Genomic DNA, 17,770 nt, shown 5'->3' on the forward strand with positions numbered 1-17,770 from the left:
TTTTGTGTGCATGAGTATATACAAACGTGTATTTCTATGTATATTCCTATATTAGGAATTTTATATTCCTAATATAGGAATATATGTGTATAATATAAATATTAATATATATAAATGCATGTTTTTATATAGGGATATAGAAAATATGTAACATAATAGTATATATAATATAGAATTTACATATAGGAATATATGTAATATAAATATATTACAGTATATTATATATAAATATATATTCTATATAGAAATATATAAATATTAATATATTATTTATAATACACTATATAATATAATTCATAATATATAAGTAATAATACATTAATATATACATTTATATATATTCACACACAAAAGAAATATATATTTCTTAATTTTTATATAGATATATATAGGAATATAGTTATATATATGGGGTTTCCCAGGTGGTGCTAGTGGTAAAGAATCCACTCACCAATGCAGGAGACATGAGACATAGGTTTGATTCTTGGGTTGGGAAGATCCCCTGGAGGAAGAAATGGCATCCCAATCAGAATCTGCCTGCAGTGCAGGAGACCCTGGTTCGATTCCTGGATCAGGAAGATCTGCTAAAGAAGGGAGAGGCTACCCACTCCAGCATTCTGGACTGGAGAATTTGCAAAGAGTTGGATATGACTTTCACTTTTCCAGTATTTTTGCTGAGAGAATCCCATGGACAGAGAGCCTGGCAGACTACAGCCTATGGGGTTGCAAAGAGTCAGAAACAACTGGGCATCTGAGCAGAGTCATATATATAGGCAAGAACAAAACTAGGAGTATATAATGACAATGTTGACAATAGTAATTATTTTGAGATGGAAATCACCTCTAATCCCTCCATTTTCTTATAAATTTGCATGCATTCTATTTTCCCCACAATATAACTTGTATTACTTTTATAATTAGAAAATAAAACTATTTTGATTTTTGAAGTTGTTTTCACATGTAAAAAGTCATAGATACATTTAACAATAAGGGATCAAATTTGTGTTGACATTTCTAAAGATTATTTGAACTTTCAAAAAAGTCTTAGCATCAGCTTGCCAATTCTAAAAGTTTGCTGGGATATTGATAAGAATTGTATTGAATCTATAGTTTTTTGTGGAGAACTGATAGTGTGACAATGTTCAGTTTTTGAATATAATGGTACTCTCAATTTATTTAGGTCTTTAATTTCCTTCAGGCTTCCCTGGTGGCTCAGACGGTAAAGCGTCTGTCTGCAATGCAGGAGACCCGGGTTCGATCCCTGGGTTGGGAAGATCCCCTGGAGAAGGAAATGGTAGCCCACTCCAGTATTCTTGCCTGGAAAAATCCCATGGACAGCGGAGCCTGGTAGGCTACCATCCATGGGGTTGCAGAGTCAGACACAACTGAGCGACTTCACTTTCACTTTCTCTTCAATTTCTTTCAGCAAATGTTTCTTCCTTTTTAACTTCTATGTCTTTATTTTTGTACCTTTCTGTGTTCGCTATTACCTCTAAGATGATGTTGAATAGAAGTGCTGAAAGCTGTCTGCCTTATTTTGTTCCCAATCTTAAGATAAATCATTTTTTTTTTCACCATTAAGTTTGATGTTGGCTATGTTTTAGTGTTGTTTTTTTTTTTTAAATAGATGCCCTTCATTAGATTGAGGAAGTTCTCTTCTCTTCCTAGGTAACTAGAATTTTTTTTTTTTTTAACCATAAATGAGTTGTTGAATTTTGAAAGATGCTTTTCTGCATTTATTGAAATGGTCTTATTATTTTTCTGTCTTATTATTTCAACATGGCAAATAATATTACTTTTTTTGAATGTTAAACCACTTTTGAACTCCTGGTATAAACCCCACTTTGTATGAAGTCTGTGTACATACACACTTATATTAGGTTTGTTTTGCTAGTATTTGGTAAATAATTTTTCTATTTCATGAGAATCTTTTCTCTGTCTTTTACATCTCTCATGATATGTTTATGTAATATTGGTTTTTTACATCTCTTGTGATATGTTTATGTAGTATTAGTATCAGAGTAATAGAGACCTCATAAAATCAGTTGGAAAATGTTTCTTTGGCCTCTGTATTTTGAAGGGTTGGTATAGGATTGTTATTTCTTTCTAAAATATGTAATAGAATTTACCTGTGAAACCAAGAGTTTTCTTTGTGGGAATGTTTTGAAGTGTAAGTCAGTTTCCTTTGTAGATATTGAAATATTTAGATTTTCTATTTCTTTTTTGTGTCAATTTTGGTAATGTGTTTAAGGAATTTGTCTGTTTCATCAAGATATGAATTTATTTGGCTGAAGTCAAAGTTTCCCTATTCTTTCAAGCTCTGTAGGTCATTGCTTTTACTCTGGATATTGGTAAGTTGTACATTTCCTTTTTCTTGATAAGCTTTGCTAGAATTTTGTCAATTTTATTGAACTTTTTTTTTTTTAAGTTTCCTAGGGTAGAAACTTAGATCACTAATTTGGGGCCTTTTTCCTCCTCTAATATAAGTTTTTAAAATTATAACTATTCCTTCATGCGTTTTATATCCTTTCATAAACTTTAATATATTTTAAAAGACATCAGTCAAAATTTTTTTCAAAATTATTTTTCTGTTCCCATCTTTGACCTATGGACAGTGTAATTTTGAGTTAACTTCCAAATATGTAGGTCTTTTCTAGATGCTGCTGCTAAGTCACTTCAGTTGTGTCTGACTCTGTGTGACCCCATAGACGGCAGCCCACCAGGCCCCCCCGTCCCTGGGATTCTCCAGGCAAGAACACTGGAGTGGATTGCCATTTCCTTCTCCAATGCAGGAAAGTGAAAAGTGAAAGTGAAGTCACTCAGTCGTGTCCGACTCTTAGCGACCCCATGGACTGCAGCCCACCAGGCTCCACTGTCCATGGATTTTCCAGGCAAGAGTGCTGGAGTGGGGTGCCATTGCCTTCTAGATGCTGAGTTATGTATTTTTACCAATAAATGTCAGCCTTCTGAAATCTACTGAGATTGTCTTATGGACCAGCATGGGATCAATCTCTGACCATCCCATGTGTACTTAAATGTGTATTTGCTGTTTGGTGGTGTAGTGGGCCACAAAAACTGTGAAAATTAATATGGTTGCTTATGTTAATAAGGATTGTAAAAATCTTCACTTTTTCTAAGTTATTCTATATATCAGTGACAGAAATATGTGTTAAAATCTCAAGCTATGAATTTGTCTACATCTCCCTTAGTTCTGTAGCTTTTTCCCTACATATTTTGAAATTCTGATATTAAGCAGATGTTTAATTTCTGATTTAGTGATTTTTTTTTTTATCATGAATAGTCCATCTTTGTCTCTAGTAATACTTTTTGTCTTTAAGTCATTTTGAATGATGAACACAGCAACTCTAGCTTTTCAAGCTTAATGTTTCCATGGTATATATTTTTCCATATGAAACTTTCAACATATTGGTATCTCTGTAGTTAAAGAGCATCTCTGCCTTTTGTTAGGTTGCTAACTCCATTTAAATAGAATATAATTACTATATGGCTGCATTTAAGCATGCCATTTTGTTATATGTTGGCCATTTGTCTCTTGAATTCTTTTGTCTCTCTCATTCTCCTATCTTCTGTTTTAAACAATTAGGTTTTAAAACGTATGTTTGTTTCTGGGTCTTTTGGCTGAGATCAACTGTTGTTTTTAAGTGTGCATTGCAATTCTTCTTTCTGTATTTATTTACATTATTTTTTATTTGTTGCTGTCTGATTTAGAGTATACATCTTTCATTTACCACAATTTATACTTTTTAGTGAATTGCTTCAGGTAAAATATATAGTAGACTTGCAACAGTATATTTTCATTCACAAAAGGTATAGTGAGTTCCAGACAAAAGGAACAGTATGTGCAGAGGCATGAGAACAATGGAGAACACCCTGTGATTGGGGAATTAAAATATGTAGTCCAGAATGGTTTGAGCAAAACCGGAAGAGAAATGGAGGGGAAAAGAGGCTGAGAGGTAATTAGAGGAGTGATTTATAAGGGGCTTGTAAACTGTGATAAGCTGTTTGCACTTTATCCTGAGGGCAATGGCAAGCCATTAAAGTGGTTTATGCTAAGGAGTGATATGAACAGATTTACATTTGGGGAAGATTAATCTGACCGCCATGAAAAATAGACTTGCAGGAGGGGAAACCTTGAAGCTGGAAACTCAGGAGGCTATTGCATTATTCAAACCAGAACAAAGCAGGTTCACAGGAGTAGTCTTCAGTAAGTGGACAGATTCAAGAGGTGTTTTGAGGCCAAATAGAAATGTTTTCTTTATGAATTGACTGTGAGGGGTGGAGAAGAGGCAAAGATGAGTTCTAGCCTTCTGACAACTGGATGGGACCTGGTGTCATTCACTGAGATGGCAAGTTTAGCAGTAACAAGATGAGGAATTCAAGTTTCTCAAATGTGTCTGTCACTGGGTCAAGATATGTGGGCCGAAGGATTTTCCACTCTTTGAAAGTAAAATTTTTCAGATACTTTTGGGGGCATTTCTTTGGTAGGGCTGGGAAAATGTACATTTTATTACAGATTTTATGTTCAAGATAGAAGTTTTATTTCACACTTTGTACTTTTCATTTTGATTTATGATAAAGAATGAGCCATATAAATTCCACTGCTGAGTGTAGTTTTGTCTGCTAGAGTTGCATGATCTATATATCATCACCAGTTAGATAAGGAGATAACTGGCATCCTATTTTTGGTTTATTTGTAATGGTTTGGGAAAATGTTATTTCATTGTTTGGATCCCTTAATCAGGCTCTGTGTCCAACATGGAAATGACAATATCTTATTTAACCATGGCTGCAACTCAACCAGAAAGGAGTTCAATGAAGGTATATAGCTTTGAGTATCATTTTCCTTAAAAATTTGCTCTTTTGGTTCCAAAGTGAAGGACCATCACAAAGAAGGATGGATAAGTGCTCAGCAAGCAGGCAGCAGATAAGCTCCTTTCACTTGTGGGCAGCTCCTCCATTCTACTTCTGTCTTTCAGCTAAGCAGAAGTAGATAATATGAGGCCGTATCTCATCGCAGTTCTTTGATGTATATAGTTTGGAAACTGTGCAGGAAGGTTGTGCTTTATTATTCTTATCACAATACTTCTTAGGTTTAGTCTAGAAGGACAAACTGCTGACTCCACTTAGCTTCCACTGTCAGCGGAAGTCTTACAATCAAAGCTTGCTCTCAATGTCTGACTGTGACCATGGTCTGATAAGATGAACTTCATTTCATTAAGAGTAGAGCAGGAGACTAAAATCCGCAGGAAGCCACCTAGGGCCTTTCAATTAATTCTGATCAAAGGCTGATTTGATTTTTGGCTCAATGATAAGTGCCTTTTTAAACCTAGTGTACGAAGTTGGGATATTTTCTTGCTTATATTTTTTGTGTGCTGAGTATATTTTGCAACTCATTGTATTAAAGCATGAAACAAACAAAACCAAAGGACTTCACAATGGAAAAACAGAAACGATATTTGAGTGCAATATGTAACTCTGAGTTTGACGTCTGTTAGCTGTGGGATGTGGGTAAGCTGATACAATATCTATGATTCTCAGTATTTCATATGCTAATTTGTGGTCATAAAGCAGGATAAATGTGATGATTAAAGGTGGTGTGTGTAAGGTGACTGCCATAATTATTTTAATGGGAGAATGGTTTGTTGAAACAGTATCTGTCAGAACATAAAGCGTTGCCAAGGAGACATGGATTTCCTCTGAAGACAGATTTGGAAGATACTGAACAAGGAAATCCTCTAAAGGATGATACAGTTATAAAGAGAAAAAAAGGAGTTTCCAATAGCTATCATTTTAAAGAACATAAAGGAGAAGAGAAAGAGATGATGATGGCTGTGTGTTGTTTAAAAAGAAAACCTAGAAGAGAGACAGCTACTTTGACAGATGCTAAGGTGATGAGAAACTTCTTATCCTGAGAATTCTATGATTACTTTAGTTTCCTGACTGGCATCTGAACAAGGGCACACAGCAATAAATGGATGGCACCGAAAGCTCTTTAAACCTTCACACAAACAAACTATAGCTTTACTGGAAATAAATAAATGAACCTATTTCCCAAGTGGAGAGGGGTGGGTGATGAGGGAGGGAGGTGGGGGAAGAAAGGAATGTAAAGGATTTAATAATAATAAAACAGTGTCCAAAATATATGAGATAACTTCCAGGTGTCTAAAACCATAAATTCATAAATACTGGTGTGTGTCCAAATCAGATACTGAAGAGTTGTGACAGTTGTATAAAACACGTGAAGACTAAGAGAAATCAATTTTAGCGTAAGTTGCGAAAGTCACCAGGGTTACCTAAGTTCTTTGAAGGACCTGAGTGAACTTGAGATTGAACCCCAAAGTCCCCAACCTGGTGGGGAACACTGGACTTGAACTGTTTTTCTGCAAAATGAAAATTAGCCTTCTGTGATTTCTAGTTACCCTCCAAAGTATTTTTACCTTTTTTCTCTCAACGTATTTTTGATAGGGAGGAAATGGAAACTTTCAACATCAAGACTCTTTTAATATTCAAGGAGGAAGTGGAAATGGCCAACATGAAAGCCAAGTTTGGAGGATATCTGATGTGTCTTATATTTTCTAAACAAAATGGGGTGATAAAATTGCTCAGTGGTTTATGCAGGTAGGTGAACAGTTATCTACCATTGTAGATATTAATCATATGCAGATGACCAATTCTGTAAATAGCTAAAAGTAAAATTTTGATCTTGAGTCATTTGAATGGAGACTGTTGGCTGCTTGCAGTTACCACTTGATTTAAAGTCTCTCTCTATATATGAAAATTAGCTGTTAATATGAGTTCATGCAATGAAATTTATGGGAAATCATACAGTTAGTAAACTGGACAAGCAGGACTCATGGATGTAGTTGCATAGTACCTTAAATTTCCCCCTGTTTTCCCTTTATAATTAATTCAGGAGAGGTATGAAGGCAAAAGGAGAAGGGGACGACAGAGGACAAGATGGTTGGATGGCATCACTGACTTTATGGACATGAGTTTGAGTGAACTCTGGGAGTTGGTGATGGACAGGGAGGCCTGGCATGGTGCAGTCCATGGGGTTGCAAAGAGTCGGACACGACTGAGTGACTGAACTGACTGCCTGAGGGCCCATGAGCCTCCCAGATGACATGATAGTAAAGGACTAATATAACATGCATACTGGCTTTCTCATGCCTGTTGCCCTCATTGGCATGGGGAAAATTCATTTGTAAAAATGATGGGTAAAAACCCATCAATGTAGAGAAACCGCAGTACAGCAGCAGCTTCCTTTCCTGTATCACAGAGAGACAATCAAGCCTAACAATTATCCTCTAGATTTCTTAGGAAGAAGTCAGACCAAAGTTGTGGTGTGCCCTTAACTACAGTGGGAGACTGAAGGATTCCAGCAGAGCCTGTTGAAGCACTTACCTCCTGACCTGTGAAGAAAGGGTAAGCACCCTTCTTGCTTGTGAGTTATTTGCCTAAGATTATACAGCCCTAGTCAGTAACAGTGCAGATGGCGCGAGTGGTAAAGAACCCACCTGCCAATGCAGGAGACTTAAGAGGCATGGGTTCTCTCCCTAGGGTGGGAAGATCCCCTGGAGGAGGGCATGGCAACCAACTCCAGTATTCTTGCCTGGAGAATCCCATGGACAGAGGAGCCTGGCAGATTATGGTCCAGAGGGCCGCAAAGAGTCGGACACAACTGGAGCAACTTACCATGTATGTATAGTCAGTTATGGAGCCAGTATTTCTGTGCACTTTTTACTTCAAAGGCAGAGTTCTCACCCTTTACCCTGTACTTCTTCCATCCTTTCTCACACATTTTCACTGTATACAATTCATCTCAAAGAAATAGCAACTATAAGTATTTTTGTTACAAAAAAATTTAATAGTAACACTTCCTTTTAACAACAGAGAAAACCACAAAATTCCCTCATGTTCCCTCTGGGCTATGCTTTGGTATCTTTTTTCATGGTTCTGAAACAGCTTTCCACTGGACTGTATCTACTTCAAAACATGAGTTCATTTTGTATTCAAGTGACTAGTAAACAATTAGCAAAGCTTGTCCTAAGTCATCAATTAATAGTTTCTGTTTAATCTTTCCTGAAACCAGAGAGCCCTCTGTTCTTGTATTTATTTTGATCTCTGAAATGCAAATCATTTGCTCTTCTGCCCTAGTTCTGAGTCTCCTTTTGGCCTACATAGAAATACTTGGACATAAAGAAGATGCCTGTTCTACTTAAACCTTCGAGAGATGAAAATGGTTTTTGTGTAGCTTTGAGATATATCTCTTTGAAATTGATATTATTAAATGTAGGGTAGTTGGCTCAAGATGCCTGATGGTCTCAGAAATATATTATGAAGTGCTTCAAATCTATACGGCAGTATAAGTTAATGGCTAAGAACCTAGGTATGCAATAATAAAAATGTGTTTATATCTTAGCCCTTTCTTAGTCTCAGTTTTCTTACCTCTAAAATGGGAATAATTGTAACTAAACTTGGGCTTCCCTGGTAACCTAGTAGGTTATCATAACAGTAAAATGTGAGACTGTATACGAAGTCAGCACTCCATACACGTTAACTAATATTATTGTTATTATTCAGAGAAAGAGAAACATTATTAAGTGATATCTCCTAGACATGTAAACTCTCAACTGAAGAGAGTACTTACAAACATTTCCCCAGTAAAGAGTTGCCTTTAGGGACATGCAATCTGAAAGCACTGGATTAGTTTATTAAGGTAGATATTCATGTCTGTTAAGTATCTCATATTACAAATGAGCAAACTGAGGTGACCACAATCTTGGGCAAAAATTCCTATTAATAAGTTACTTCAACCCCTCTGACAATAGAGTTAGGAAGAGCTATAAAATAAATGCCTCCCTATGGAATGAAAAAAAGGTTGGCTGCCTTTCTGTGGTAATTATCCCTCAGGATCCACCTAGGCCAATCCCTATGAAATATGTGACCACAGGGGCCCATTTCTTATTATTAAGAAATTTTACTTGGGAAAATAACAGAATTCTTCTCTATTTGATCTTAAGATTTAAGGATCTGAAGGGGAAACTACTTATCTATTGTTCCATGAAAAATTGGACTCTTGGAAGTGTGGGTATTCCTGGATGAAGGGACTCCCTCTGGAGATTACCTGGTTTTAATTAGTTGGTGCTGCAGTCACCAAGACCTTTTTGAAAGCTCCTCAGACAAGATAGCTGTCTCAAATCCCATATGGAACACTCTGGAAATGAACAAATATAAATTTCTTCTAGCTGTTCTAACACAGTAGTTTAAACCAGTAGTTTATTAGTTCTGGTTCAAGAAAACACTAAGGGACTTGTGCCTGTGCCTTTCGTAGCTCCACATTTTCCTAGACCGTTTAAGTCCTTGCCATGCTCCATTTTCAGATGGAGAAAGACCAAGAGGATTCTGGGTAAGAGGTTTTCATGAACCAAACCTGACAATAGCACTCATCATTTTTGCTGTCATTTCACTCCCCAGAATTCAGTCATGTGGGTACACCTATGCATGGGAGTCTGGGAAATGAAGTTTTAGCTATGTGCCTATGAGGAAGAGGAAGCAGGCTTGGTAAGTAGCTAGCTATTCTCTGCCAATATATAGAGATATAGATATTAAATAGCAATTTAGTATGCACGGCAGAGAACGCGATGGCACCCCACTCCAGTATTCTTGCCTGGAAAATCCCATGGACGGAGGAGCCTGGTAGGCTGTAGTCCATGGGGTTGCGAAGAGTCAGACATGACTGAGCGACTTCACTTTCACTTTTCACTTTCATGCATTGGAGAAGGAAATGGCAACCCACTCCAGTGTTCTTGCCTGGAGAATCCCAGGGATGGGAAGCCTGGTGGCTGCCGTTTATGGGGTTGCACAGAGTCGGACATGACTGAAGTGACTTAGCAGTAGCAGTAGTATGCATGGATATATTTTAAGCTTCTATTGTTTATTTATAAGTTAATTCTTGAAAGGCTGTATGCATCTGGAATATTATCTGTTTAAAATATCATTGCAGTTTTACATTCAGTGATTTTGCTTGTATTTCTCCAAATGTTAAAAAAAAAAAATATCTTGCCACATTACAGTTCAAATCTGGTGCTTATTGATATAACTATCATTGCCAGATAGAGAATTGCACCTAAAATTTCCATTTATGTGCCTATTTTGTTAAGAACATTAAGTCATATTACTAATAATGACTTAGTATATCTAGGTATAACTCAGTCATTTTTTGATTCCTGGGTGGTAGGAATTTTATCATTTTTTTAGTGACTTTGTAGATGAGAAAATAAAAGCAAATGATTTTATTTTCAAGCCATATGGCAAAAAAGCTAACTAAGAATGCATAATTTTTATATCCCAAGACAATAGATTTGCCTCTAATTTTAGTAGACACTTGGGGATTTTCCTTTATTTTAGCAATTAACTGATGACTGATGCGAAGAACTGACTCATTTGAAAAGACCCTGATGCTGGGAAAGATTGAAAGCAGGAGGAGAAGGGGATGACAGAGGATGAGATGGTTGGATGGCATCACTGACTTGATGGACATGGGTTTGAGTAAGCTCTGTGAGATGGTCAAGGACAGGGAAGCCTGGCGTGCTGCAGTCCATGGGGTCACAAAGAATCGGACGTGACTGAGCGACTGAACTGAAACTGATGACTGCCAAATGATTTCTTGAATTTTCTCCAGAAAAGAGTGGAAGACTGTCAAAAAAGAAAGTATATTCATTTCAGCTCAGTAAACATATCACAAGTACCTTCTATGTTCAAGGCAGAGAGCTACGGATGTAGAGTTTAACAGTCTAGTAGAGAAACTGTCCAGTAAACAAATTAATGATTCAATTTTCTCAAATTGGAATAAATTACAATTTAACATCAAAGATGCATTTTACTGTATTATTTAATATTCTGGAATATTGCATAAAACAATGTCTAGTCATGGAGAAGTAATTACATTACCTGTGATTCATTTCCTTAAATTGACTATTATATAGGAATTAAAATCATGGTTATGGGAGATATTTAATAACTTGGAAAATGTTTACATGCAGAAATGTTAAGTGAAAAAAGTGGGATATAAATTTATACCTATAGTGTGAATATAATAAAGGGGAAATATCCTTATGCATCAAACAAAAGATTGTAAAGAAATACAACAAAGTGTTAAGTGTTAGAATAAATATCCAGCAACACTATCAATTGTTTTTGTTTAAAAAATGTTTTCAACACGCATTACTTTTGAAAAGATAGAACATAAAAATATAATGAAAGCACTTTAAAATGCAATCACAGTAAGCCTCTGCGGCCATGACTAACTGATACACAGACATGAACTAATGCACCTTTCATTCATAATGCACTTAATGAGCCCACATTACAGAGTAGAAGGTAGGTACCAGTTCTGGTTACTATTTCTATTTCCCTGTCAATATTATACTGCCCTATGACTACCTGATGATTTCCTACCATATATTACTTTTGTACATGTTGTGTCTTCCCTACTGGACTCTTGGCTTATTGACTTGACATCCAAGTGTGTTAATGGAATAGCAGCTTCAGCCATGGTGCCTCCAGACCACAAGCATAGGGTCAGTGGGAAAGAAAGGATTCAAGTCATGGATGCTAGAAAGGGAATGACACATAAGCCTCAGCCTATGTGGTCTGTGCGGTAGCTCTGTTCATATATGCACGTGCTTATTCTTGTCCTGAAGGAAAGTCAGTGCAGTGTGCTTATGCCCAGCAGGGTCTTGTACAAAGCGTGGCAACCCTTTAATAGTGGGTACTAGGAACAGGAACACGATGTTTCTAGATACCAGGCCTTGGTTACCATGGCGTGATTTGTGTTGAGCCAGTGTGGTAGGTGCACTGATTATTTCAGTCACCTCATTTTTAAAACTTAAATACCCTAAAAGTAAGAATTCACTGTACAATTTTAGATGGAAAACCAGAATGGAAAATAGTAAATGGAAATTAATTTTAAAAATATAAACAATGGAAACAGAATAATATCACATTCTAGTTATAATTTCTTGTCTTCCCAGGCTATGTGCCAGAGACCTGATCTCCATGTGGATAATGGTCAGGGATAGACAGGTGTTAAAACCAAGTCTTTTTCCGTATAATTAGAGGATTGACAGTACACTTAAAAGGGAGTAGCTTCATCTTCATTAATTCAGGGTTACTAAACATTTTGTACCTCCTAAAATGAGGGGATCACATTGGAATGCATCCCATACTTTGGGAAATACATGAAAGGCTTAGGCAACGAGCTTTTCACTTCTGATATTTCAGTTGTCAGAATTCTATAGGAGCAATGACACAGAAGGATAACTTCATAACGCCAGATACCTGACAAGTGCTGGAAGAGGGACTTGCACCCAGGCTTCTGTCTATACTCCCAACAGCCTCTAACACCCTCTCCTCTCCACGCAGCACTGGCCATCTCTTTTCATTTTGCTGCCAATAGAGTATTCATGAATAATCTGTCATTCAATTGAGTTATTTCCAATGAGGGAATACAGAAATCACATCTCAATTTCCATTGAAATATATAAACAGGGCTGAAAACTGTCATTTATATATACATATGTGTGTTTTAGATTGGGTTGGTTAACTATGTGTCTCCTTGGAGACTATACATACACGTTGTTTATATATACACACCACATATACAATGTATGTGAGTGTCTGTCTATGTATGGATATTTAGATACACATACTAGGAAGGCTTACATATATTTGCTAGTTTATATTTTAGTAAAAATCTCTAGAATCATAGGGAATCACATATTATGTTTACCTTTATGCAATATACATGCTGCATTTGGATAAACTGTCTCAAAAGAAAACCAATAAATGGCTCAGAAAACGAGATTTTTATGACTAAGAATGAAGGTGAAAAAGTACGGAAGAGCTTGGAGTATAAAACAGCATATATAAGGAAATAATTCTAGAAATTTAAATTTGTATCATGGAAAACAATGTCATTTGAGGTTTTAATTCATCCAATTCAGGGGTATAATTCATAGGGTATATTTATGTGAACCTCTGGTTGAGTATTTAAAACCAGGTGAAATCTTAATTGATTCTCAGATAATATTACTGTGATTTAAGCTAGACCAGTTAGTACCTAATAATGTGTGGTCAGGCTTCAGCAATACATGAACCGTGAACTTCCAGTTGTTCAAGCTGGTTTTAGAAAAGGCAGAGGAACCAGAGACCAAATTGCCAACATCCGCTGGATCATCGAAAAAGCAAGGGAGTTCCAGTAAAACATCCATTTCTGCTTTATTGACTATGCCAAAGCCTTTGACTGTGTGGATTACAATAAACTGTGGAAAATTCTGAAAGAGATGGGAATACCAGACCACCTGACCTGCCTCTTGAGAAATCTGTATGCAGGTCAGGAAGCAACAGGTAGAACTGGACACGGAACAACAGACTGGTTACAAATAGGAAAAGGAGTACGTCAAGGCTGTATATTGTCACCCTGCTTATTTAACTTATGTGCAGAGTTCATCATGAGAAATGCTGGGCTGGAAGAAGCACAAGCTGGAATCAAGATTGCCGGGAGAAATATCAATAACCTCAGATATGCAGATGACACCACCCTTATGGCAGAAAGTGATGAGGAACTAAAGTGCCTCTTGATGAAAGTGAAAATGGAGAGTGAAACAGTTGGCTTAAAACTCATTTAGAAAACGAAGATCATGGCATCCGGTCTCATCACTTTATGGGAAATAGATGGGGAAACAGTGGTAACAGTGTCAGACTTTATTTTTGGGGGCTCCAAAATCACTGCAGATAGTGATTGCAGCCATGAAATTAAAAGATGCTTACTCCTTGGAAGGAAAGGTATGACCAACCTAGATAGCATATTCAAAAGCAGAGACATTACTTTGCCGACAAAGGTCTGTCTAGTCAAGGCTATGGTTTTTCCAGTGGTCATGTATGGATGGAGAAGGCAATGGCACCCCACTCCAGTACTCTTGCCTGGAAAATCCCATGGATGGAGGAGCCGCAGTCCATGGGGTTGCTAAGAGTTGGACACGACTGAGCGACTTCACTTTCACTTTTTATTGTCATGCATTGGAGAAGGAAATGGCAACCCATTCCAGTATTCTTGCCTGGAGAATCCCAGGGATGGGGGAGCCTGGTGGGCTGCCATCTATGGGGTCGCACAGAGTCGGACACAACTGAAGCGACCTAGCAGCAGTAGCATGTATGGATGTGAGAGTTGGACTGTGAAGAAGGCTGAGCGCCGAAGAATTGATGCTTTTGAACTGTGGTGTTGGAGAAGACTCTTGAGAGTCCCTTGGACTCCAAGGAGATCCAACCAGTCCATTCTGAAGGAGATCAGCCCTGGGATTTCTTTGGAAGGAATGATGCTAAAGCTGAAACTCCAGTACTTTGGCCACCTCATGCAAAGGGTTGACTCATTGGAAAAGACTCTGATGCTGGGAGGGATTGGGGGCAGGAGGAGAAGGGGACGACAGAGGATGAGATGGCTGGATGGCATCACTGACTCGATGGATGTGAGTCTGAGTGAACTCTGGGAGTTGGTGATGGACAGGGATGCCTGGCGTGCTGCGATTCATGGGGTCGCAAAGAGTCGGACACGACTGAGCAACTGAACTGAGAGAGAAGGCAATCTTAACAATTTCTGGTACAAATTATTTATAGGCCTTAAGTATATCCCCATATTATATTTCAAAATGATGACAGAGTATTACATGTTTACTTTATATGCATTATATTATTTAGTCCTCAAAATAATCTCTGAGATAGGAACTGTACTTGTTATGATTTTCTGTAGATAAGGAAATGGAGTCTCTAGGTCAAATTTAATGCCAAGGTCATTCAGCCAAGAAGTAGTACAAGTGGTATTTAAACAGAGGTGTCTGTGGCTCTAAAGCCCTTGTTATTCTGGTAAAAGCAGCCCTGGGTGGTAGGTGGTATTATGCCTATTCTCTTAGAATATACAGTTGAGCCTTAGGGAGAGCAGAGCTGCCAGGTCAAGGTCATTGTTGTAACAAGTGGCAGGGCAGCTCTGTCATCGACTCCAAAGCCAGCTGAGCTTCCTCCGCCCATCTCTGTGAAAACATAGGTCTGCCATAGCAGAAAACAAACAGCTGCTCTCAACATATGTTATGAATTACATAAGCAGCATGTTATATAGTTGGTTTTAGCTTCACTAAGGCCTCATAATGTTTTATTAATATTGCATGTTCTCACCATAGCAGAACTCAAGGTAGGAGGGAAATCCACATGTGTCTACTCTGGTGATCTAGGTTTTACATTATACAGGTAGAATTACCACAGAGGATGCCACCCAAACTGGGACTGTCCTGTGAAGGGATGGGGGCACTATGCCCCCATAGTGTAACAGGAGAAAAACCCGAGCTGTCCCAGTCAAAGACGGCCACTGCCCTGGGAGCATGTAGATTTCCCTCCTGATGGTCCTGCACATGTTTCTCTTGGTTCAGGGGTTCTAACTAGTCTTCTGGATGCTTATCTCAAAACTGAGTTCTTTCAATACAAATATGAAGAACACACACATTCTTTGATGTTGATGAATCTAGTTTTAGAAAAAAAGTCAAAGATCAAGTAAGTAGTCTGGGGATTAGAACTGAGCAAATTTTAATATTTGAGGGCTGGGATATCTTAACGGCCAGAGGACCAGAACAGTAAGAAGGTACTCTAAGTAAACAACATTGGTTGTTGTGTTCTGCTTGTGCTATGGGAAGAGTGATGCTTATGAATTCTATTAAATCCCAAGGAAATTTTGCTTTTGACTCTCAATTCTTGTCCTGAAGTTCAGTGTGAGAAATTCTGTACAGTGGACTGTCCTACTTTCTGCTGCTGCTGCTAAGTCGCTTTAGTCGTGACCGACTCTGTGCGACCCCATAGACGGCAGCCCACCAGGCTCCTTCGTCCCTGGGATCCTCCAGGCAAGAACACTGGAGTGGGTTGCCATTTCCTTCTCCGATGCATGAAAGTGAAAAGTGAAAGTGAAGTCGCTCAGTCATGTCCGACTCTTAGCGACCCCATGGACTGCAGCCCACGAGGCCCTCCGTCCATGGGATTTTCCAGGCAAGAGTACTGGAACAGGGTGCCATTGCCTTCTCCGTCCTACTTTCTACCAACAGTCTTATAATGGGAAGCTGAGTTCAAAGACTTGGAATGGCCAACCAGTTATCAAGAAATCAGGCATGATGATATGCCAGGAAATAGACACATCATGAAAATAGATAACATGGAAAGGGAACAGGAAGGTTTGGACAATCTTATCTGACTCCTTAACCATAGCATGTAAACTCAAGAATTGTCAGTTTCATAATGTCAAGGATAATACCTCTATCTACCAACTATTTATTGAGATTTTTAAGTGAATTAAGTACATGGAGTAGTTGACAGACAGGAAGCCCCATAGCAAATCTTGGTTCTTTCCTCTTTTTACGTAAAATAGCAAAGGAACACCCCAAGTTCTGTAACAAGACTTTGCATTTTTCATAATCATCTAAAAAGTTCAGAATTTTTCTTTTCTTTTCCTTTCCTCCCTCCGTTTTCCTTCCTTCTTTCTTATTCCATTTTCCTCCTTCTCTCCCTTACCTCCTTCCCCTCTTATTCAAACAAAGACTTAAGATGACCAAAATATTATAAAATGTAACCTCCTGCATACACAAAACAATTTGATGGAATTAGAAACTTCTAAAAATTAATCATTATCAAAATTAACTGTTTAATTAATCATAAGTTTGTTTATAAGACCTTCAGGGATGGATTTCAATGACCACCTCTCTCATAAAGCTAACACTTAAAGAATATATAAACTGAGGCGTGAATTTTTCCATGCGGAAAACAAAATTCTCTGTACCAGATACATGAATATTAACTTCAGGTAAAGTGCTCTTCAAATTTCATTTGATTCCTTAAAACAAAAATGTTGGAATATGTTACATATGTTGTAAGTCCTTTACTATCCTTAGATGGAAACTTCTGTGTTAGTGTTCATGTTTATTTTTATTCCTTTCTTTGACCCTCTCCCTGTGGGCCTTCAACAATGGTCCTGAAATGGAACCAAAGTCACAGAAGAATTTATAAAAGGGGAATGAAGGTATGTAGGTAATAGAGTTGAGGAATCAAACTCCTTTGTCTTGCTTTAGGAGATGGTGAGGGCATCTGAGGATTTATTGTATGAATATAATTTTCCAGTACTTTTTAGCATCAGCAGCTGGGTTCCGGTAATTGAACTCTGATTACTGCATAAAGAAGTGAAAAATAGATGTTAATTAGATAAAATTGTCAGAAGAGAACAGCAACATTTAGAAAACCTGGGACATGAGAAAGACAGGCTTTCTTCAAGTTTATTTAATGAAGAAAAGTTTAATCCTCTTTTCTCTGTCTTCCCAGAAGCCCTCCTAAGAGTCCTCTAACAACCTCTGTCTGTCCTGAACATGTCAGTGCTCCCCGGTACAGAGTCTGGTATAATGCTGACCTGTCCAATGAGAGGACCCTTGGGAGGCCACAGGCTTCCCAGCTGGTGCTAGTGGTGAAGAACCCGCCTGCCAGTACAGCAGATGCAAGAGACTCTGGTTTGATCCCTGGGTAGAGAAGACCCCCTGGAGGAGATGGCAACCCACCCCAGAATTCTTGCCAGGAGAATCCCATGGACAGAGGAGCCTGGCAGGCTATTGTCCATAGAGTTGCAAAGAGTCAGACATGACTGAAGCAACTTTAGCATGCTCCCATGCAT

At 38.0% G+C, this 17,770-nt stretch overlaps 1 protein-coding gene and 1 long non-coding RNA gene across 10 annotated transcripts in view; one reads left to right on the plus strand and one right to left on the minus strand.

Annotated features, from left to right (window-relative positions):
• The window catches only part of LOC138988923 (uncharacterized), a 376,732-nt gene extending 360,839 nt beyond the window's left edge, over positions 1-15,893 (plus strand). For all 5 annotated transcript variants that reach the window (XR_011465190.1, XR_011465191.1, XR_011465192.1 and 2 more), the window contains 4 exons: positions 6,487-6,639; positions 7,333-7,446; positions 7,582-7,719; positions 9,499-15,893. This is a non-coding gene — a long non-coding RNA (uncharacterized lncRNA). The remainder of the gene's footprint in view (positions 1-6,486; positions 6,640-7,332; positions 7,447-7,581; positions 7,720-9,498) is intronic.
• The window catches only part of LINGO2 (leucine rich repeat and Ig domain containing 2), a 1,449,181-nt gene that overhangs the window by 5,518 nt on the left and 1,425,893 nt on the right, over positions 1-17,770 (minus strand). The window lies entirely within an intron of this gene.

Source organism: Bos mutus, chromosome 8 (genome assembly GCF_027580195.1).
Source record: "Bos mutus isolate GX-2022 chromosome 8, NWIPB_WYAK_1.1, whole genome shotgun sequence".
Lineage (NCBI taxonomy): Eukaryota > Metazoa > Chordata > Mammalia > Artiodactyla > Bovidae > Bos > Bos mutus.